The sequence below is a fragment of the Pseudopipra pipra genome, chromosome 1, assembly GCF_036250125.1.
Source record: "Pseudopipra pipra isolate bDixPip1 chromosome 1, bDixPip1.hap1, whole genome shotgun sequence".
Classification (NCBI taxonomy): Eukaryota; Metazoa; Chordata; class Aves; order Passeriformes; family Pipridae; genus Pseudopipra; species Pseudopipra pipra.
Window position 1 is genome coordinate 46,716,950 of NC_087549.1, and position 23,829 is coordinate 46,740,778.

At 40.8% G+C, this 23,829-nt stretch overlaps 1 long non-coding RNA gene across 2 annotated transcripts; it reads left to right on the forward strand.

The window, feature by feature from the left end:
* Nucleotides 1–4,599, forward strand: LOC135417311 (uncharacterized). 2 transcript variants are annotated; one of them, XR_010431992.1, is made up of 3 exons: nucleotides 1–211; nucleotides 1,456–1,553; nucleotides 4,460–4,599. It is a non-coding gene; the product is annotated as an uncharacterized LOC135417311 (long non-coding RNA). The 2 variants fall into 2 exon arrangements; XR_010432000.1 differs by lacking the exon at nucleotides 4,460–4,599 and adding an exon at nucleotides 2,114–2,202.
* The last annotated feature ends 19,230 nt before the right edge of the window (nucleotides 4,600–23,829 follow it).

The window sequence follows — 23,829 nt, forward strand, 5'->3', positions numbered from 1 at the left end:
GATGTGGGTAAGGAGAGTGAAAGCAGTGGAACAAAATTTGAAGACTGACTCCAGAAAATGACGAAAAGATGAGCACAGAAAATCTCCCAGCAGGAAGATTCACAAGAATTTGGGAAAACTTCCCATGATCTAAGTAAGCAGCAATGGTTGGATCATTCAGAATCAGTTGTGCCAAACCCTAGCAAAGTGCAGAGAACTGGATGATTTTGGGGTGAGTTTTCTTTTACCAGCTGAGGGCGAATAAGCTGGTCAGTGCACTTTGTCCCAGCTAAGCTGTGGGGCATGTCTGCATAGCAGTGTGGAGCTATGAAGTGGTGCACTAGTGGGGGAGAGGAAACAACCCAATGCCCATTAACCCAGGCAGTCAGTCCTTCATCAGCATCTGTGCCATTGTAATGTTTCAATTGTTGCTACACAAACTGGCTGGGAAGCTAAAATGTCCATATCTGCTCCCACTATCGTCACACCATCATTTGTTGCACTATCTCACCCCCTTCCCAGGCTCTCAGACAAAAACTGGCCAGGCCCTGTCTACCCCTGTGCTCACACCATCTTTTCTTCTCGCTGCTCATATATAGATATAGAGAGGAAACTTTATTTCTCTAAATCCACAGTGGTAGAGTTACTGAGGAGAGATGCAGAGAAGCAATACAGATGCATGCTGATGGTCTGCTGAATTTGTCCATGCCTGCATATTTCACTGGGAAAGGGTAACGCAGGCCAATGGCATGGCTCTCTGTCCCACTTTCTCCTTGTGTAAAACAGAAATAATGATACTGACCTAGTTCACTGGGGAGCCTGGAAAGGCCAGTTAATGTTTCTAAGGCTCTTTGAAAATAAAAAGGTCTGTGTCAGTGCTAAGTGTTATTATTCATGTATTGTAATTCTAACCTATAAGGGATTTGGCTTTAGTAGGAGAATTTCGGTTACTCCAGCAGCCAAAGAAGGGGTTTCATGTTTCATCTTTAGCTATATACAGATTAACAGCACACACACAATTTCTTCACAGGCATAAAGATAAAGGTGAAATCCACGCTAATGTTAGGCATTACAGTGCTTTGTCTTGGCATGAAGGAACTCTGATTTCCGACATCTGTGAAAGTTTAGCTGAAGTGATGTATAAAGACTTGGTACTAGCTAACAAAATCAAGTATTTGTGAAATTGATCCTGAAATCTGAAATTTTCCACAGACTTTAGCATGAGCTAGAATGGTGCCCAAACCAGAAAGGTGAAAGGTTAGAATTTTACTGTGTAACATATTTAAGCAAGGGAGTATAAATATATAGAAGGTACAGAGCAGTTACAGAGAGGTCTTTTCACTTAGAACTTACTCAGCTCTCTCCAAAAAGATCAGTGATACAGTGTGGCATGTGTAATTCTAAATACCATAAAAATATCAAACAGGGCTTTTATAAAATATCATGCATTTCTGACATATATTGTTGTTCTGGTAGTGACTTATATTCTACACATTTCCATCATCACCGCTTCTCCTGTTTGGATTATGCTGACCTCCCAGAGGAAGTGATTGCATATTGGAATCTTGCACGAGGTAACAGTGAGAAGAAATGATGGTGCTCGCATTCAACCGCGATACTACCTTCCCAGCAAGAGGCAGGATTATTACTTTATTAAATCACATGGGGAACAATGGTATATCCCCTTTGAACAGAACCCAAATGTTTTCATATTCACAAAATTGCTTCGATGTGCTACACGTGATGCCCTGCAAAATGGTGACTGTTTGCCCCGATTTTACTTCTCTTATTTTTTATTAGAAACATTCTATTTTAATTTGCATTCCCAAATAATAGTTGGGGAACATGATGCTATTTCTTGTGCATTCATGGGAGAGGGCATGTGATCAGTTGTTCAGAACACAGGCAGAAATGTTCTCTTCCCCACAAAGGTCTCCCTCTCTTCCCATCTCTCAGTTTTTGGTAGACAACAGTTGCTGGAATATGAACAATGTTAAGATAGAGCTGCAGAAATTCTTAGATATTTCCATATATTACATTTAATGTCATAACAATAAGAAGAACAAAGGAAGTGTAAATCTTGATTGTAGAAAGCCATATTTTCCATGCTCCCTTCTGTTTCTTTTGGTAATAGAAAATCAATGGGCCTTTTATGTATGCGACACATCTGAAGCACTGAAGCTCCCATCCTCCCTTCATATATGAATAAATGAATTTGTTTACTGTGCTGTCTGAACAAGTGTGTTTCAAAACAATGACAGATTCCAATGCGTTATCTCCAGCACTTCTTTGCAGCAGAGCCTTTCTGTCTTTCTTCCACATTTCCTACGATGAACAACCCATAACATCGTCTACACAAGCTCTTCACACCCCACCTCGTGACTGAAGAGGGGAGTGCAGCACATATAAAAATCTCACCCAACACAGCATCATTCAACTTCTAGTTGAAATACTGAAATATTTTTCATCCCTTCTCTCATTTTCCAGATAGCAGTTTTCTTTTCCCCAAGTTTGGCACAGCTGCTCTAGCTGCTTACCACTGCCCAGTCACATGCTTTTTCATGGCTTTTGGCATAACCATCCATGTTTTGATGTGACATTTCAGAGGTTCTTCAGATTTTTTTTCATGAAGAACGGTTACAAGGAATTGGTATTTTCTATTAACGTTGATTGCTAAATTTCTCACTAGTTTTGCTATTTGAGAATTCAGCACACTATTAACAAATGCACTGAAATTTCACTGTAAATTATTATGCTCTGTATGGCTTTTTCCTATATCCTGGAACTATTTACATTATGAGTCATTGATTATTTATGGAGATATTCATGGTGCTTTTCTTGGACATGTCATGTAAAGAAATCACTAGGCTGGAGGAAAAGAACAATGGGGAGCTCTAGGGAGTGGACTTCTAGGTGTGCTTTTACATTTTAAAAAGCCTTCAGCACCATCAAAAATCATTATTAATGCTTAGCATTTTTCTATTGGCCTTAGAGAATCTCAGATGGAGACAAGCTTCCAGGAGGCAAGCATAATGTTAACACTACCTATGGTGCTATGATGTTCATTGCACAGACAGGTTGGATGAAAGTTGGAGAAATTATAGGCTTAACCCTAGAGCTGGTAGGAATTTTGACCCTGCTGCTAGGCGTGAGGTGACATTGCTGATGCCTTTCAAAAATTATGGAGGAATTTTGATTGTGGAGCAAGTATCAGAACTCTGATTTCCTGACTTTTGACTTCATTTTAGAGGTTATGGAGCACTGATGGTCCCACAAGGACTGCCTGTCCCCTGTTGCCCTTGAGAATATAGGGGGCTTCCCTTCATGCGTCTGGACACAGAGGACACTCTGCATTCTGAGCTGGGTCTCAGTTTTGGCAGACAGGACCTTCAAATTGCTTTCCATTTTTTGTTTGATTTGCATTTTATTTCTAATGTGGTGGTTTCAGACATTGTGTGCAGGAGAGGGGGAGAGAGGGAATGGCGTACTACCTAGGGACAGAAGAGTCCACCTGCTTAAAAGGGAAATGTTGCTGGATAAACACAAATTGGTGTAAGCCACATCATTAGGAGAAAGTTGTCTATCATTAAGCTCTACGTAGTGCATCCCTGTGAGCCTAAAGTAAGTCTCCAGGGGATATACAATCATACTTGCCACACAAGTGGAAATGCTGAAGATGAGCCACCGCACCATCTGGGTGTCCACCTCCCACCTGTGTTAGCATCATTATATGCATGTTGGGCTGACTTAGCACACTGAGGAGGAAGATGGCCATGCCATTCTCTTTTACCATCTGGGTAATTTACTCTGTGAGTTTTGTAGAGAGGGGATTCATTAATGCAGATATGCAGGGTGCAATTATTCAGATGATGCAGTGGGAGGAAGCTGCATAAAATTTACAGAGTGAGTTGTGCTGGTACCCTGGGCAGTGCTTTTCTGGGTGGTCCTACCTGCAAAAAAATCACACCTAGGAATGCCTTGATGACTTCTCACTGCGTCCCAAATGGCAACTCCTCCCAACCGACATCAGTGGGAGCTGTTCTCACTAGGTGAAGGAAATAATAGAAGGCTCTCAGCATCCATCACAACAGAGAGGAAATCTGTGGGAAATGCTGATCATTTATATCAAAATTAATGAGATTTTTCCTCTCTGAACGTGAGGGCTGAGATGTATACTGACTACAGGGAAAAAGAATCCATCCATGGATATCTAGCTTGCCTTTTTTATTTATATTTTTCCAGGGGTCTTGTATAATTGATGAGAGTGTCTATTTGGCAAAGGAATTTTCTGAGCATGAAATTCATTTTAATAGTAATTTTTGCCTTTTAAACAAACTGTTGTTTTTTCCCTTCTACATCTGAAGCCAAAATCACAGGACCACAAAACAAATCAGCCTAATTTCACTGTGAACTTTTCTTTTGACATCCTTCTATTTTTCAAAGAGAATAAATGTGTTGTTACATGTCTGCTCTTTTCCAGACAGAAGAGGCAGAGAGTTATTTTTGAAGCTCCTTAAATCAGAAGCTCTGGCTCTTTACAAAAGCATCCCCACAGGATACCAGGACTGTGTTTGGAAACATATGTGATAAAAAAAAATCAAACCATAAAAATGAACTGGGATCACCTTGTAATTGGGCAGAGAAGACTTCCTGCTGCTGTCTGTATTTTTGTTAAAAGCCAGTGCTTCTGCATTTCTCACCTTTTGCTGTGCGAGATTGTACACAAAATCTCTGATTGCCAAGCAAATCAAAGCCAAGAAGGAGACCCCCTGTTTGGAGGAAACCATCCCGCTCCTATATTCTCTTTTACTGATATTATGTGGGGAAAATTAGATGTACAGAATGAATCAAAAGTCCCTGTAAAAAAAATTAAATAAAAACACCACCACTGGAACAGAGTTATACGGAGGACCCGGAGGAGATCTTAGAATGCATCAGCTTCCATATAGAGTGGTAAGCTAATAGGCAGTTCATTGAAGCTAAAGTATAACATAAACCATAAAATTACAGAGAAAATGGTTGAAAATATAATAAAAAATAATTAAAAATCTTGTAGGAAGGTGGCATATCAACATCTCATGTAAATACAGATACAGAAAGTGCAGTTCATCATTTGAATGGATGAAACAGTTGAAAACAGTAACAAAATTTGTAGGTTTGTAGTCTATTTTTCCGAAACTTTGAGAAAACCCCAATGATCCCAACAACAACTTCGCATTTTTTCAGTTAGTAGGTGATTTCTCTGTTTTGCTCAGCTACTAGAATTCCTAAGGAAAAAAACACCTACCATAAAATTGGTTAAAACCGTAATATTAAATTCAAAATTAAAAAAACAAACAAACAAACAAACAAAAACAAAAAACCCCACAAAAAACCAAACAAGAACCCAACAAAAAAAGAAGAAAATTCAGTCATTTTCCTGGTCCTTAAATGTTAAACATGCTATGGAAAGACACAAGTATCTCCACCAGTCAGGCATTGCATGAACCTTCTAATAGAAACCAGACTTCTATTTTCTTTTGTCCACTGCTTTCTACTGTTTGATGAAACGAAATTTCAACATTGTTGAAGACCTATGGCAAAATTGTTTTTTCCATGAAGATGTAAGACAAATTGGACAAGGCATTGAGAGAATACAGAAGCTAAAAGTAGGCAGTGTTCTCCCTTCCCTGGAATTTTTTTCCTAGTATCTGCAGCCAGACATATTTAAAACTCAACATCTCCCACTGATATGGATATCATACTAATAATACATATTTTACTTTCATGGACTGGCACCTGGAATTAGTTCATTGAGAGCAAACTGGCAACATTCAGTCTGCAAACTTTTTGAGGATGAAGTGTCTTTCTGTTTGCTAGACAAGAACCTGATTTCTAGACACAAGGTCAATCCTAAAAACAGTCTTATATTTTTAAGAGTGACCTTCATATATGAGAGTGTATAAGTATTGGTCTTAGAGTTCAGACAACATATGAGAATGTATTTGTGTATGCATACACACATAAATATCTGTATTTTGAGTTGATATTTATGTGGTTTTACCTGTACAAATACGTATACATACATGTATACACATGTATTATGCGTATGTATGTTGAGAAGAATGCATGCTCAGTGGGATGGAACTCATGCAACAGCAGTATCTGGCAAAAGTGACAAGCCTTTTCCAGACTCCTGAATCCTTTTCCTCAGCACACATCGATGGAGTTCCTGGAATAGGAGCAAACATTCTCGGTGTTTGCCTTTCCGAGACTTGGCAAGGTTATGTTCCCTCTTTTCTCCTCATCATCCAGCAGCATGCTATATACATAGTAAGCACAACAGAGGGCATTGGCTCGCTTGTTATCGTGGCCAGCAATTTTTGCATGTATGCTTAGGTGGTTTTGTAAATACAGAGGATGTAGTATAGGCAAAGCTTTGAAAATGTGGCTTTTCAAGTTTAAAAAAAAATGTTGCTTTTGTACACATAGATACATAAAAACATTCATGTTGTAATAGTGTCTATATCCACAGCGAGGATCAGGAATCTATGGTTTAAAATAAGACTTAGATATAAGTGAGGTAGAGCTGAATATAGTTGACATCCACATTACGAAGGGCTTGAAATCCAATAGAGCTACTTTATAGTGCAATTTACATACTTTAAAAATAGCTTATTTAGTAGCTGATAAAAGCAGGGGTCAGCTTCCTCTGAAAAGCAAGAGGTGCACAGCTTTAAATACCTGCAGTTATTTTGAGAACATGGGTGTTTAAATTCTAGCAACTCTGCAATTTCAATGCAAATGGAAGTAAAGGATAAATAAAAAATATTATGTCATTTGCTCTGAAGTTATTTGCATATTTTCTTCTTTCTGCGTCTCTCCTCTTTCATTTTGTGTTCTTTACCTACCAAAGTACCTACATATGTATTGTACCTATTTATCCACAAATACACACACACATGTATATATGTAGACTGGTTCTTTATAAGGTGTTCAAATACATATGTCCAGTGGATTATCTCCCTACCTTTAAAATAATTTTCCCAATAATGTTTGGCAAGACAAACAGGAATGTAAGTGAAAAATATCAGGAAATTTTTTAATTGATGGTTTTAACTTCTCATCTTGTTTAAATGTTTGTATAATTTCAGCTTCTGCAAAGTCCTAAAAGGAAGTAAAAACCTATTGGCCAAAAGAGGAAAGAAAGTCAGAGGAATTCATATAATCAGAAAACATTATCTAGGTGGAAAGGAAAAATTATTCAGGTTTAATTGATAGCTACCATAAAGCAATGGCTTCTATCTCTTCACTTAAAAAAGATTTTAAAAAATTTCATCCCAATAGAGTTTTCAGTTATTAGCAGAGGTTTCCAAAATCTCGAGAGGGAAAGTGAATGAAGGTATTAAAAACAAAAGCTAATCTTGGGGACTCTAATTCTGCCTCAAGCTGCTCACGTTATGTATTATCCTCACCTGGCCTACCTTTTTGAGAAAGGGACTAGCAAAGTCGAAGTATTTCTGTGCAGTAGTGGAAATCAAATTCCTCAAGACACTGAACAAAAAACACTGCAGAAATGGACCAAAAAATAGAAGGCTCTGACTCAGGTTCATGGCTGCCTGTATATTTCTTTTTTTTTCACACCCCCCCCAAATTCAAATTCTCTGGCTCTGTGACCTGTAGTGCTTCTCAGTCAGGTTGAGGTTTTGCAGAGGAAGGGGAGGTGCTGGAAATGGTGTGGTGTCACACCAAACTGTGAAAATACTTATGTAGGAATGACATATCCCTTTTAGAATGAGTATGGCAGTTACTCTTTTTTTGAGTACAAAGGTAATTATTGTAGAATCATAGAATGGTTTGGGTTGGAAAGAACTTTAAAGATCAGGTAGTTCCAAACCCCCTTCCTAGTCAGGGACACCTTTCACTAGACCAGGTTGCTCAGAGCCCCATCCAACCCAGCCCTGAACACCTCCAGTGATGGGGCATCCACAGCTTCCCTGGGCAACTTCTTCCAGTGCCTCGCCACCCTCACAGTAAAGATTATTCCCCTAAAGAAGATCAATAATTAGTACAGGGTGATTTTTTTGATGTATATATAAAAAAAAAAATATGAGGGGAAAAAATAAAAATATGAGAGAAAAACTAATTAGCTTCACAAAGGAAGTTATGTCCCTGGGTGGAGTTCCAAGGACATGCTGCTGAGACCCTGTATTGCATCATATTCATAAAACAGAAAATGAAAATTGATATGATGCCATTCACTGATGCTGTAATGTTATGTCCAGTAGTAAACCCCAAACTTGACTGCACTGAGATATGGAAAAGCTTCATGACACTGATCTGATCATGGAGCAACTAGGTAACAGCATGGCAGGAGCCATGCTAATAAATGCAAACTAACATATATAGAGAAGAAATACACTAAGTTTACAAGCACGATGTTGGGACCAAAATTAGCTGTTGGTGTTTTCAAGAAGATGTCTTAGAGACAGTGTGATTTAATTTATGAAACGTTTAGCTGTGGCAGAAAAAGGAAAAAATGTGAATTTTAGGCATTACTAGAAAATTAATAGAAAGAAAATGGTAAGTATCATCATGAAAGTGCATATGCTTTTCTGTCCTTCTATCTCAAAAGATACTTAATCAAACCATAAAACTGACAAAAAAAAAGGTAAAAAAGGTGATCAAAGATGTGGAACATCTCCCAGATGTGGGAAGGATTAAATAGAGTTGGACTTCTTAGCTTGGAAAAGAGATGATCAAGGAGGAATAAGGCGGTAGTCTATAAAAACACAAAGAAGGCAAACTGGGAAAATGGAGGTTACTGATCACTACTTCCAAAAATGAAAGAAAAAAGGGTTGTCAAATGAAAACTTCGGGCAGTAAGCATAAAATAAACAAAAGTAAGAAACTCAGAGTCATGGGATCTCAAGGCCAAAAGTATACATAGGTCCCAAACATAATAGTATAAACTCACAGAAGAAACATCTGTGGAAGACTATACAGGATAAAACCACAGGTTCCCAGATTGGGGACTTTCTAAACCAGAATCTGTACCTGAATCCTGTTTTTATCAGTGAAGTTAAAGCCTCAACCTGAAGTTCTTGCTCTACTTCTAAAAACAAATATCTTCAATTGGAGAATTTTATTTGTGTGGGGATTTAGTCAAGAGACTTCGGTTAGCTTTTATGAGAGGGAAGGTGTAGCCTAGCAGACAAAGGGTTTGTGCCCCACTTCAGTGCAAGAGAGCAAAGTGAATGACATACCTAGAAGTTGTATCTAGGGGGCTACCGTCATCTACACAAACAGCAGGCAAGTTTCCATGTGACTGTGAAGAGCAGCAGTGTGTTAGCGGACGGCTCTTTCCACCACAGTATTTTATTTGCTCTCTGAACTCTGCTTTGGAGAGAAATTCCCAAGAAAAGGTGAGTGATGCAAGACACTGTGTGTACTGGAATGATGTGCTCTGCTTCTGATGGCACTGCTCCTGGCAGGACAAGCTCAGATGCTAAATGCTAGATCCAAATTTTCAGTAGAGAATGGGAACAAAGCAAATCTGAAATGTTTGTGCTGTTTACAGACCCTTCTCTTCTGCTTGGTGTCACATACCCTGGTCACAGCTGCTCTTAGCAAAGAAGGTTTTCTAAGGAGAAATCACGGTAGCTTAGGGAAGGTGAGGAAGGATGCCGAATGAGAGCAGGGAGCTGTAGCTTGTATTTTCGGGAACTTAATGACTAGTTTTGAGGCAAAGACTTGAAGGCCAAAGTCTGACAGGCTGTCAGGCACTGATTGCCGTTTTCATAAAGGGCGCTATGCAAGTGTAAGTGATTGATAGATTGATTGATTTATTTTGCTGAGGTTCCTTTGTGGTCTCCTGGGGGATTTTCTGGCCACACCTCTCAGGCTGAAAGCACTTGCTCTGCCTGCTGTTGCTTTTTTTTTTATTTGTGGGTAATGAAAATTTGTTACAAGCCTTCCCTTTCATCTGTACATGGCAGGCTGTCACACAGAAACAAGCCATTCTGGAACCTTGCTTCCTTCCAAATTGCTAAATATTTTTCTTCAAATTGCTTCCCTAATGGGCTAGTATAATAGGAGCAGCATGCTCTCTGCCCACGCTGAAGATGCCAGAGCATTTGTCCAGTGCACATGTGCGTTGGGCACAATAAACTCATTGCCTGGCCTGGAGACAGTGTAGCACTGCTGCTGATCTAATCTATATCACACGTTCCTTGGGCACTATTGTGCACTCAATGGATATAGGCCTATATGCACACGGATAGGTACCTGTGCCTCCCCTGCGAAAACGTACCTCTTCAGGGAGGCAGCGAGCTGTACATCCCACTGTCCTGGGGAAGGAGCTGTGATTGCATTTCGTAAGGTGAGACACAATGGCAGGAGGAGGAGGAGGCAGCTACACAGCCATTGAGTAAGCCATGTGAGCAGTGACAGAGCTGAGCTCGCTAATGGACTGGCCTGGCCAGTTTTTTATTGACTCCAGTTGCTGCTTTTTGGAGGGGCAGGCACCAGCAGTCCCCAGGGTCAGCAGTTCCATGTGCTCTATGCTAAACTGTTGCTGACCCACTGCTTTATGAGCCTAAGTGCTTATCCAGGAACAGAAGTGAATAGGTTGTGTGTGATAAGAAAATAATTTGCCAAAACTGCAACAATAAAGAAGGCCTGATGGGATCTCTTATGGTATGAATAGCCTGGAGCAGCTGCAGATTTCTCTCTGCTTTCACAATTATTTTCATTTTTATAATAACTAAAAAGGGAGCATTGTCCACAGGCTCCTGCAGCCCATATTTTCATATCCAATCTAATATTTCCATATACATGTATATACATATTATACATTGTGGATCTTTGTGAATAAAATACAGGAACAGAAAAAGAAAGAAAAAGGAAAAGCTTTCTCAGATAAGAGGCTAGTTGGCACACCAGCTTAACCTGTTCCTCCTTTCTGTTTCTCTCACAACACTTCTTGATGGATTTCTGCACGATCAAAAGCAGCCAGCCCAAGACACATGGAGCCACTTTTCTTATGCACAGGTGCCTGGTACAGCCACACACAGGCAGCTCTCAGTGCCGTGATGGAAAGCCCCATGCCCCAGGGTAGCTGTCCTCCCCCACTGCCTGTGGGGCAGGGAAGGTCACTCACACACTCCTGTACCCCATCCAGGAGCAGTGTCTGCTCAGAAGGTTGAGTATATTTTCTATCTCTGAGCACGTTTTCTATCTTGGTGCTATGGAGGGGCTTCAGTCCAACAGCTACCCTGCACAGCCCTCCTCAACTCACCCCATTCCCCACCTCCCCAACAAGTCTATGGCATTTTTATTTCTCTTGGGGACACAACCAGGTCTGATGACTACTCTGTGCTCCATTCCCCACTCTGAACAGCCTGGTGACAGGCTCTGTGCAATGAACTTCTCACTTGCCCATCAGTCATTGGGTTAAACAGTGGATTGCCCAGAAAGTTTTCCTGTGATCCAAAGCTCTGAAAGCCATGCCTAGGGCTTCTTCCAAAACCTACAACAGGACCAAGCCCCTTGTAGAGGTACCACACACAAGGAAGTCCAGGTCTCTAAGGCTCTCCTAGAACATCTAAAACCACCACAGAAAGAGTGACTCCCCAAAATAAACTCCTCTTGCAGTTCAATTCAGCATACAACCAGACTCCAGCCTTGGATGTCACAAAGGGGTCAGCTATGCAAAATTGAGAAAACTGTTGTATAAAAAAAGACACAAAGAAATGCTCAGATTGTGGCTGATCTCTGTAGCTGATTTCTCAAGAGGTCTCCAGTGAATCATGCTGAATGAGCTTTTTGTTGCCTTTACTGTTTACAGGAGTAGCTGAAGTCAGAGAGAGTTCTCCTGTCTTATTGCTGACAGCTACAGTATGGCAGGACTGTGGTGCCTTAGCACATAGTGATCAATCTCATTTCAGTTCATTTTGCTAGAATTTAATTTTCACAAGGCCCAGTGTGACCACATCCCACTAATTTCCCACTTGGATATTTTCTTAAAACAGAGAGACCAGATGAAGATTCTGCAACTCCTGTTGGTGAAATAATAATAATAATTTATATTTATTAAGTGCTGCTTTTCCCAAAGGACTGTCCAAATGCTTTCCAAAATTTGTGTTTGCAGGAATCCCTTCACCAAGGAAAGAAAAATAGGCAGCTTCTTCCTTGGCACACAGCAGCACTAGTACAACAGCTCAGACTAGGGAATGAATCAAAGGTTTAATGTTATTAAATCTTTGTGGTTCTGTTAGAGTAATGCCCAGAAGTCCCGAGAGAGACCAAGGTCCCTCTTGGGATGCATGAGATAAGTAGTAAGGGTATTGAAAGAAAGCCAGGGAACAAGAAATGGTGAAAAGCATGCTCAAAGAAGAGTAGGAAGAAAAAGACAGGGATAGATAAACACACACATGATTGCATAGATTTCAAAGACATGATAAAGTCATGGGGTTGGAGGGACCCGTGATGTTATTCCATACGCTCTTCTGCCCTACAGCAGGTTAATCACTAATAGACATTTCTGTAACTCAGTACTCATGATCTCCACTGGTGCAGATTTTACAAACTTCTGAAGCAGCTTTCTCTTAGCCTGTACTCTTCCCTTGCTTTAACATGAACCTGAATGTTTCTTGCTATTACAAAGACCTCTTATTCCTCATCTTCTGCACAACATCTTTGCAGGCTATCATTACCATTATTCTGTAGACTTCCTACAAAGCTGTCAGGGTGAAGTTAATGCTAGGTTTATAACAGACACATACCATAAGATGGGATCTAGAAGAGGACATGGTATGGGACTATCTATCTCCATGGGGAGCTGTGTGGTAAAGGTGCTTGTGAAATGAACAGAGGGATGAGGCTGCCAGGTTGGGATTTGCAGTCCTTTGGGAAAAGTGAGACATGTGAAAGAGATTACGGATCTTGCTGTTAAGACCAGAAATGCTCATCTCCGTGTTTGTAGATCATTGAGGAAACGTGGTTTAACAATCTGTAAGGAAACCAAAGCAACAGGAAAAGTAATTGAAGCATGGAGCTGGAATGGACAGTTGCAGCAGCAGCTGTGACGGACAGAGGGGGAAAGGCTGTGATGGTCAACAGTGTAGGCTTAGCTAAATGTGGTAGCTAGGAAATGCCATGTAGTCACAGGTTACAGTTTCTGGACAATAAAATAAAAATGGCCACTACAACATGGGTCTACATGAGTGAAAGGTTAATGACATTATGATCAGGCAGAGGAAGCAGCAGAAGGATTAGGGAAAGCAAAATTAGTAGCTCTGTGTTAATGAGCTGGAGCCAGCAGGACCTCTGTAAGGAGAGTTTGCTGATGCATGTGGAGATACAGGGCTGGAAGAAATAAAGGTATCCTGCAGATACCAATTTGTGAGCATTGAGAAAGAATATGTGTATTGATTTGGAGCTCAGTTCACAAATGTGAACAGATACAGAAACCTAAAAATCATTTCTCCTCTCTTATTTTCTCCCACAAGGAAAGCAGTTTTAGGTGTTAATGTCCTCTCTACTGAGTCTCTTGCACCCCCATCTTCTTTGACCTGATTTGGAGTAGTGCTTGTTAGTCAGGCAGGAGGAGACTTTCTAGTTCCTCATCCACAAAACATACTAACACCAATCCTGACAACAGTGTACAACATTGAGATATCTGCCCTGGAACAAGATTTGTCAGAGGAACTAAGTAGATGCCAGCGGAAAATTTCACAAGTTTTAAAATTTCCTTTCTTTTCCCTACTCTTCCTTTCCCAGGGAATGGAGGATGCTTTGCATTTCAAAGGTAGTACTCAGGGGACCCCAGCTGAAGGGCCAAGTGCATCTCAACACCCAGACATCCTCCTCCTTGGAGACTACCCAGGTACACGTTAAAACTGAGCTCTGAGCTGGCCCATGTCCCATCAACATCCTTTGCACTTCTTTAATGACAGAGCTTAGCAAGGCAGATTTGAGCTTCACCTCCACAGACCCAGATCCACTTGTTTAAGTAGAATATCTTGTTGTTTATGCTGCAGGCTAAACAGCTAGGTTTACCTAGGGTCTCTTGTTAAAATGAGCCATCTGTGGCAGCTGTGGTAATTATACTCAGACTACTGTACCTTTCATGCAGAGCTCTTAGATTTGTGTTGAGACTTTGAAAACAAGAGGAACAATGGCACAAGGGGAAAGAAAATATCTCCTTAGAGTGAAAACTATCATGAGGTCCTCCCTTCCTTAATTTTCAAGTCTTCCCTGGATTAACCACAAATCTCAAGTTGCTCAATGGCTGTTCCCTGTGACAAAGTACTACAAAACTGTCTGAGGGCAAAGAGCAGATGCCAGTCTGAGGCAGGTTTTACACCTCCTCCTCATCAGTAAATGCTTGCTCACACTTTGCTTTGGTGAGTCAAGTAAATTTAGTATTTGTGCTGCTCTGAAATCTGGGCAGTGACATAAGTACTACCATAGGTGTTAGTCTCTTCACCTGTTCTGAATGCTCAGCACAACTTCAGCAGTAGTTGCTGTGCAATTTGCTTTCCCTGTCCTCAAAGCCATCAGTGCTGCTGTGAATAGGAAGCAGCAGGAATTGCTCCAGAGCAATGCCAGGTATTTCCTCCTCTCCAGGGGGGCTGAGCACTCTGCCTTGGGGAGGGTCAGACCTTTGAAACCCGTTGGCTTTCCAGTGCTGCCTGACAGACTGCAAGGCTTAACAGCAGACAAACTTCTGCATGGAATATGCTAATTCTCCTAACTTTCCTTGCTTTAAAGGTTCTCCAATTAAACCCACATATTGTTTTCATGTAGTAGCTACTCAGTAGTGAAATATCTGAAAACACATGATACTGGATGGTGCTTTGAAGGAAACATAGAGACCTTTAAAATTCCAAGTTGTTGTACGTGATACCAAATAACAATTTTTTAATCTCTAATCTTTTCCCAACTAAAGCATAAATTTGAACTGATGGAAATAAGAAAGATTGTCATAGTAAGCATTGATGCTATCAGCTGGAACTGGCAATAACAAAAGCAGATCCTGACTCTTTGAACTTTCAGGTAGTTTCACATACTATTATTTTGTGGTTTTCACTGTGGGTTTTCATATACTGTAGGAACAGTTCAATCATAAGAGTAAGTCAAGTTAGCATGGCCAGGAAAGAACAATAGGTTTGATTCACTTATGCTGCTTGTGGCACTACCGCAGCAGAATGTCTGCCCTAGCTGGGGGGAGGTCAGAGTGGTGCAAGGTTCACAGCCCTAGCTGACTCCCTAAATGAGTACAGCTGATCTGGAAAAATGCTGTCAGCAGAGTAGGGAAGGGTGTTCTCATTCTCTGTAGCCCCTCAGCAGTTTCCAAATCACTAACGAGGTGTTTGCAGTACCAGGATGTGATTTAAAGCTCCTGTCCAAAGGGCCAGTCATCTAATGAGCATCTGCCCTCTTTGGTTCAAGAGCAAATCAAGTCCATCATGTCTGTTGTCTAAAAAGTCATGGATAAATAGTCCAATAACAAACAGTATGAAGTAATTTCCTGCAGAAACTTACTGCACCCTGGTCTTTACCACAAGCTCAAATTTCTTGTGTGGGCTCAGATTTTAGCAAAGAATTACGGTATATTGCTTTCCATGAGAAGAATTTCCCACTTAACGGATCTCAGGACTCTATTAGACCCTTGGCTAATGGAAAACCATAAACCATCCCAGAGCTTTCTAGAACTCCATGGAGAGCTGAAAGTGCAGATATTTAGCCTCTTCAAGGGCCAGGGACTGACAGAGGACTCCTTAAAGAAATGCCAAGCTAATAGAAGTTCCAAACAATTTTGTTTCAAACGACTTCTAAAGTAAAAGATGACTATATTAATCTGAATATTATTTAATGGCAGCATTAGCTCTTCTTCTATCTCTGTGCTTGGTTGTATCTGCCATCAAATTCAAGGTTCTGGCCTGATTGTTTAGCTTTTTTCTGGGCATGAGTTTTTTTGTGCTACCCCTTGGTGGCTAGGTCTGTTTGGCTGCTAACTTTGACTGATGCAGTTGCAAAGTTGTGCACCTTGTTACACATGGTCCTGAAAATGTGCAAAGCCCATATGGGCTCTGGCCACCCTGTTCTTGTCCTTATCACACTCCCTATGCTATAAGCAGTGAAGAGTTTGGCTGGACCTATTGGACTGTTCTTCTGTCACTTGGGAACTCTCCAGTCTCTGGCTCCATACACTTCTGCACTAGTGCTGTGTCAGGGTAAACTCATATCATCTATTAACATATCCACATCTTGTCTGCAAGTCAAAATATAGTGGAGAAACAGGTCTTACTAGCACTACAATATCTCATTGGGCATATGGTGAATTGAAATATGCATTTCAATTCACCATAGGCACTGCAGATTTATACACCATTTTTCACTCCAGCATATATATGCCACTTAATGTTGGAGAGACTCTGTCTGTTGGTAACTGGTGATTTTTTGAATGGCTGCTCGTGAGTCTTTTTTATTTTAATATTTCTTAACTCATCCCCTCCTAAAACAAACTCAGATTCATTCATTAAAATTAAGGCACTAAGATTCCACAGAGACAAACCCCGGAGAGGGCTGATAAATTACACAAATAAGCTGTATTTATAATACCTCTGATGCCTCCAAATAGGCATTTTATAGAAGAGAAGCTCCAGCAAGCTGATAAATCTATTCTCTGATACTGCAGCTAAACTGCATTTCAATACTTGAAACCATCTGTTTGATACAAGCATAGACTTAGCATAATATGAATACCTTAGCACACAGGTACCTTATCGTAGTGCATTCCTTCATTTTCTCATAACCAGTAATTATATCCCAGGCAGAGAGGAGTGTGTGGTGGATTGGAGAGGAGGAGAACCATGTAAAGAAGATGGATTTTTTTTCTTTAATCTGTGAATTGGACAGAGCATGTGAAGGTCTGTAAGCCAGAGTGCCAGTGAGAGAGAGACAGACAAAATTATTTGCTTTGCTGGGTCTTGCAGTTTGGAGTAGTGCCTGCTTTATTTGCAGGACTTTTTTTCCCCAGACGCCCACCCAAGAACCATTCAGCTACATTTATTATTCTGTCAAATACAATGTGCAATAAAGAGCCAGTCTCCCCAATGATGGGTACCTGTGTTCATAGCTCCACAGTGAAGCACATAAATCACATGTGAAGGGCAATGCACATGTGCTTTTTGTTTCTTGTATCACCTTTTATTATCTTAGGACTGAAAAGTTAATAACCCAGTGGGTAATCATGCCATTATCAGTTTACATTGTAGTAAAGCCCATTCAAATGATGATTACATATGTTAATGAGTGTCGTTATAATGCACTACACAGTACATTACCTTCAATAAATATAATTGTTTATGCACTTTAATGAGGGGATATAATGCCCCCCAAACTAATGGCATGGACTGAATTGTGATTTATTGCTGGAAAACTTTGTCATTAAGAAAGGAAATGTCCCAAACCCTTTCATGTTTATCTAACTTTTTCCTTCTCTAAAAGCTGCCACTCATCTCTCCCTCCTTCTGCTTGTAAGGGGAAAATAGCTGTAAGACACTTCAGCAGTGTTCCTTGTCGATGTCTTCCTCCACCTGAAGAAGCAGGAGGTGGGTTCATTTAGAAGGTTTAATGAAGATCATTATGTTTACCCCTTAGTAAGGCTTAATGCGCTATCTGGCAACAAAACTGATAACAGGTCAGAATTTTGGCTGCAAATCAAGCAACGGGAAGTAAAAATGTTGGTTGTTAAACTAGAGACTAGGAATAGAAAATAAGATTAAAGATGATATTTTGGCCAGTGGTCCTTCATCTAGCTATAGAATAGTCAGAGAATAGTTGGTTGTGCAGAGCATTCAAAGCTCTCCAGCTGGGAATGAAGAAAACTAGAGGTGAAATGCCACCTGATCTCTTCAATCTCTAGGCACTTTCTTTTCCAGAGGAGTGAGATAAAACCTTTCTTTGTGGACTCAATAAGAAATGACAAAGAGGCAGAGAATGTTAAACCAGGCAGCACTGTGTAACCAGCTGAGGGTGCAGCAGGCTGAGCGAGATGAGCTATCAGCAACTAAACTGCACAAGACTGGAGTTTCCTCTTTAATTTCCCTCCACTTGGTTTCCTTCCTGAATGGCACTGCTGTGACATTTCCATTACCGATGAAAAGTAGTGTGCTTTGTACAGTAGTCTCTTCTCCTATTGAAGTCAGTGCAAAAACTCCCATTGATTTCAACAGCAGAGGCAGCGAGCAGGCTGCGGGGGCATGGTCGTCTCTGCAGAGAATTTGCATGCAGTATGTCCTAATTTTGCTCTCTCATCAGTGTCAGAAATTTTAAAAAAAAGTTTCCTCGAGTCTTAAAGAATAAAGGAATGCTGGAATTTAGAACAAATAATAACAGGAATTCTTCTAAATGCTATTAAAATTCAGGTGTGACGGCAGGGAACATGAGAAAGCTGCATGCGAAAGACCAGTAGGAACTGAAGTAGCTTCTTAAGGTATATTCCCAAATATGTGTATACACAGCAATTACTTGAGAAACTTTCCAAAGATCACAGTCATGTTCCAACTAGTTTGAAAGTCAGTAGTGTAAAAAAACTTTGACATTGAGATGCAATTTGTGGTAAGATCTAATTAATTTTTTTGCTCCTAAGAATAATTTATTATTTACACTTCTTATTATATATGTATTTTAGCTTCATTAGTCTGCAATGCTGGAAAAAATTATACCTTCAAGTCCTATTTATCAAATTAATGGTGCAATTTCATAGTGACACATTCCACATTCATTAAACCAAGTACAGTAAAAATGCATTTAAATTAGATTAGTGTGATGTAATAACGATTCCAGTGTATGAGGCGATATTCTAGCAGTAAAGAAACACCCAGATCGAGTTGAAAGCAACTTTGAGATAATTTTTCAAAATTGATTTTGGCACTGGTTTAAGTGAAAGAATAAGGACTAACAAGTCCTCCCACAGCTCGCTCCATGTGGGAGTGCAGGGCTCTGAGTGGGTTTGCAGGAAATGAGTGGCAAAGTTTTTCTGGCCACTGCAGTGGAGGAAGTCATGCACGCTCGCAGAAAGCAGCTTTGTCAGCCTCCTGAAACGCTGGGGAGGGACACCCACCTGAATTTGTCTTTTACCAGTGCTGACTGCATGCCACCACAGAAGTTGCTGCCAGCCCCTTGCAATTGTGACTCTCCAGACCATTTTAGTTTGACAAAGGCTCACATGTCTGTGCATGCATCCAGACACATGCACAAGCGCGAACGCCTGGATGCAGAACCACTTGGAAGTACCACTCCTGCCCCTTGTCTCCTGAATTACTGCTGTCTAGCAGCACTTGAGCACTCTCCAGGCCACAGAGGTTGGGTGAATCTTGGTCCATTTCCATTGACCTCATTCATGCTATCGATCCCAACCCACAGTTCAAAACAGAAACTCTAGGTGAGCGCCAAATTCACAGTCTATGAGAGGTCTATAAAACCATAAGCCCTTCTGTCTACTCATGCCACATACACTACCTGCTTCAACAACCCTGCTGTGAAACAGGCAGAAACTCATGTCACCTTGTTGTTGTGTCCTTTAACACCAAGTTTTAGTTTAGCACATTCCCTGTAGCTTAACTTTCCTGGCTCAGTCAGTCAGTGAGTGTCAAGTAGCAGGTTGATGGAGGTTGCTGGTCAAGGAACAAATCACCAGGAATTCATGTCCTGAAGCTCTGATTGAATCAGATGGGGGCTGCATGTCCCCTCCCTCCACGTGCTGATACTCCTCTCGCAGTCTTTGCAGCCCAGCAGAGGAGTGCTTTAAACTGGCTGACATTCAACCCTGCACTGCTCCAATATCACATTAAAGAACCAAATTAAATCAGAATAGCCCCTTAATAAAAAAAAATCTTTCTTTCGAGTACCCACAGGGAGTTTTGTATTGTGTGAATCTGTCTTTCTGACTGTAAGCCTTCAGGGCAATGACTATCTTTATTTCTGAAACACAAACAATATTAAAACACCATTGGCACTTAATAAATCAGCAAAACTACAATGGTTACATAGGTCTCTCGGTGAGCCATCACTTACCTTAACACATTAACAAAAGCGTGCCCTCTGCATTTTGGCACATGGCTTGTGAGGAGTGTGCAGTGTGTGATGGCAGACTAAGCGCTCCAGATTTTGGAGGATACTATTTATTCACCAAAGAAGCCCTGGACCATTGCAGGCATCACTGCAGTGACCTTCTTAGTCACTTCTGTCCTGACCCAGGAGGTACAGTCCCACTGGAGGATACAAGTTCATTCTCCATCTGGTATCTCTCGAGCTGAGGTGCAAAGAAAGGTGGTAAAGATTGATGTAAGACTACTCAGACTGTCTGTTTAGAGGATGTTGTGTTAGCATGAGTTATCAATACTTGCGTGGTGGTGGCACAGGGCTGTGCCAGTCAGGGATGGTACAATCCTGACATAAAAGGCAGTGCCCCATGGTCACTGCCCCATGATCATTTCTGAGAAGGCTGAGCTGGTAGGGCTTATAGAAAAGAGCTGGAGTTGAGCTACATTGGTTTTAAACTGAGGAACAGGGGCATGGCAACAGGGTAGAAAAGTAAGAATCTTCTGGGTTGAGCTGAATGTGCATTGACGGTAAGGAAATTGCTGCATTTTCAAAGGACTACATCAGCCCCTTATAAACCCAAATGTAATTTACAGACTTAGGCCCAGAGATACCCTTGCCAAAAAAAAAAAAAAAGGTTTTCAAAATTTTCCTTTAAAGATGTGCTAAAAAGCTGATTTGAATCATTGTGCGCAAATTCATGTATTAATATAAACAATTAAGCTTGATTAAAAAGAAATCAGTTTTGCCTCTGGCCTGACTGACCTCAAATTTCTAAGGGTTGCTTTTCCAGTCCTAAGGGCCTGAGCTATGTGTCCTTTTGACTTCAGCTTCTTAGCCTGTCATCCCCAGGCATATCCTTTCTTCCACGCTTCCCCCTCCCCTTCTTCCAGTGGATATAGACTTATTTAAACAATTAAAGCTGTATGCCCCTACAGCCTTCTCCAGAAAGCAAGGGGCAAGACACAACTAAGTCAGCTTGAGCACTCAGAGATAAAAAGAGCAAATTAAATAAAATGATTGCTAAAAAAAAATATATAAAATCAAACCTAAGCTGAAATTTGCATTTGCTCATCTATCTCAATTGAAGATTTCTGCTACCAAGCACCATATGGCGCTGTGTGAGGCTATAAATATGCTGCTCTTCCAGACCCATTTCTAATGTCATTTCCCATCAGTAAACAGGTGCTCCTGGCTTCTCCTGTGCCTCTGAGATCACAAAACTTGAGTGGGTACCTTTTGTGTACCTACAGGATGCAGATGCAACTTGTCAATGTGTGTGTTCCCCTTGTATCGGAGAGTATTGGCTGTATTTCCACGGTGTGTGCAGGACAGCAGAGCAAGCCCTCGTTACAGCCAGCACCTGTGGCATCTTCCTTCCTCCATACTTTTCCTAACATCTTCATGCCATTCAGCAGGGCTGATCCCATGCCCAGAGGCTCCTCCTATGTGGATCCTTCGCCATGGCACCATCTGATCTCCCTGGCAAAACTTAATAGGTACTTGGTCTTGCCTGCTCTCCTGCTACTCTCAGTAGGGCAGAGGAAAGGGGAGCAGCTAGTGTATCCCCACAGGACAGGAGATTTGCCTTGGGGGGAAGCTGGGAAATCAGTCAAGAAACATGAATGCCACCTAGAAAACCTGGAACCATCTTACTTAACAAGGTCTATGGGTTTTAACCATTTCAGTGGCAAATTTCTGTGTCATTCTCCTGTAGAAACCCAAGCACGGTGATGAAGCACCATCTTGCAGATGAACCCTACCTTGCAGTCTGCTACAGCCTGGGGCCTTCATGCCCTCTCTGCAATTATTTAGAGAGCTGGAGTTTGGTTAGTGTTCTCTGCACACTGAGAAGGACAAAGGGAAGCACCATAGGTAGTACCAGGGTGTACTTTGTGAGGCTGATCTGAATATTGCTTTACAAGGACTCTATGAGCCCATTGCCTTGGACTGGGGACAAGGGCTCAGGCTATTCATGTCGGGCTTTTGAACCATCCATTGGAATGGTTCAAAAATATCCAAAAGGTCAATATATTGTTCATACCACATCAGTGATACTAGGGGGAATAACAACCTTCAGTAAATCCTATTATTTTCACAACTATACTAATAACATGAGAAACTATAGATATAATAAAAGTTTATATCTATAGTTGCTCTGCAGACACCTCCTCTGGTATGGTATAAATATAGTATATGAGACTTGGCGGTGTAATACAGTTTTTATTTCAATTTTTTAGGGATGGCCATGCACATCCATAACTCATGAAAATAAAAAGTGTATTACACTGCCAACTGTTACATATTCCCTAGTAAAGCAAAAATGGCAAGATAAATTTTATTTTTCTCTTCTCCCCACCAACAAAGTGTCTAGCTGATATGGTTATGATGAAGTGTTAGAATAAATATTATTTATCCAAACACTTTCTATACCCTAACTGTGTCTGTCCTGTCAATTTGTCAGTCTTGTCTATCTGTCAAATGCTAGGTACTTTCTTTTTTCCCTGCGTGCTGGCTTTGGTTTTAATTATATGCTGCTGTACTTGCTGTTATTCTCCTTAGGAACGAAGGGAAGAGAGATTGCCTCTTCCCATGTCCTGCTCTTGAATTTTCTCAGTCATGTTCTCTTTGGGTCTTAAGAGCTCTAACATCTGTGTGGGACATGTGTGTTGGCTTGGTAGCATAAGGCTGCACTTGACTTCAAGATGTGCAAAATAGTGTAAATGAGGAAGTATCCCAGCTGCATGTTGTGCATCAGTGGAATAAGAGGTGAAAAACCCTATGATTCATAGGTAGGGATGGGGAAAGAAGTAGAAACTTGAGTGCAGCAGGCTAAGTCTCCTACACCTAAGAGAAATGTAACAAATATGTCACTCCTACAGTATAAAAAGGAAAAGGTGATAAAATTCTGTTTTATAAAAATGGTATTATATTACGACCAGCTCTTAAGTATCCACATAGCAATGAACTGGGAGGCAGATTAACTGGGCTTGTAGGGACATCCAGTATGGTGCTGCACAGAGTAAGAGCAAAACCACAACCACTGGGGAGTGGGGTTGGGAGACCTCAACACACAGCAGCGGGGCCAGGCAGGGTCCAGCCAAGTCAAGAGCTATCTACATATTATGTTACTGCTGTCAAAGCTGAGCCGCCTCCTGCAAAGTTTCTTCAGTGGCTCTGTCCTTTCCCCTCTGAGAACTTCAGCTTGTGGTGAGGGTGGTTTATTCAATTTTTGGCAAGACAGCCCTGCATTAGGGGACATGTAGTGTCTGTCAGTTGCCCCTCAATCCATGGCGCAGTCACTGACCTCTCCTCAAGACTAGAACAGGAGCAAGAAACCTTTAACGACTGGGAAAGTCAGCTTGGTGACACCAGTGCCAACCACCATTTTCTCTCAGCATGCCTAATTGATTAATGTAATAAAATTAAGCTCAGACAAATGTTTCTAACATGTATTTAGTTTGAAGTTTGCTGTTTGAAGTTTGCTGGATGTAAAGTAACTCATCACTTATAGGCTTTTCATGAGGATATCAGTAGATGTTATAAAATTATTACTTTTCTCAAAAATCTCACTTCTTTCTTTCTTTTTTCTTTCTTTCTTTTTCTTTCTTTCTTTTCTCTCTTTTTCTTTCTCTTTATTTCTTTCTTTTTCTTTCTTTCTTTCCTTTCTTCCTCTCTTTTTCTTTCTCTTTCTTTCTTTTTCTTTCTTTCTTTTCTTTCGTTTCTTTCTTTCTTTTTCTTTCTTTCTTTTCTTTC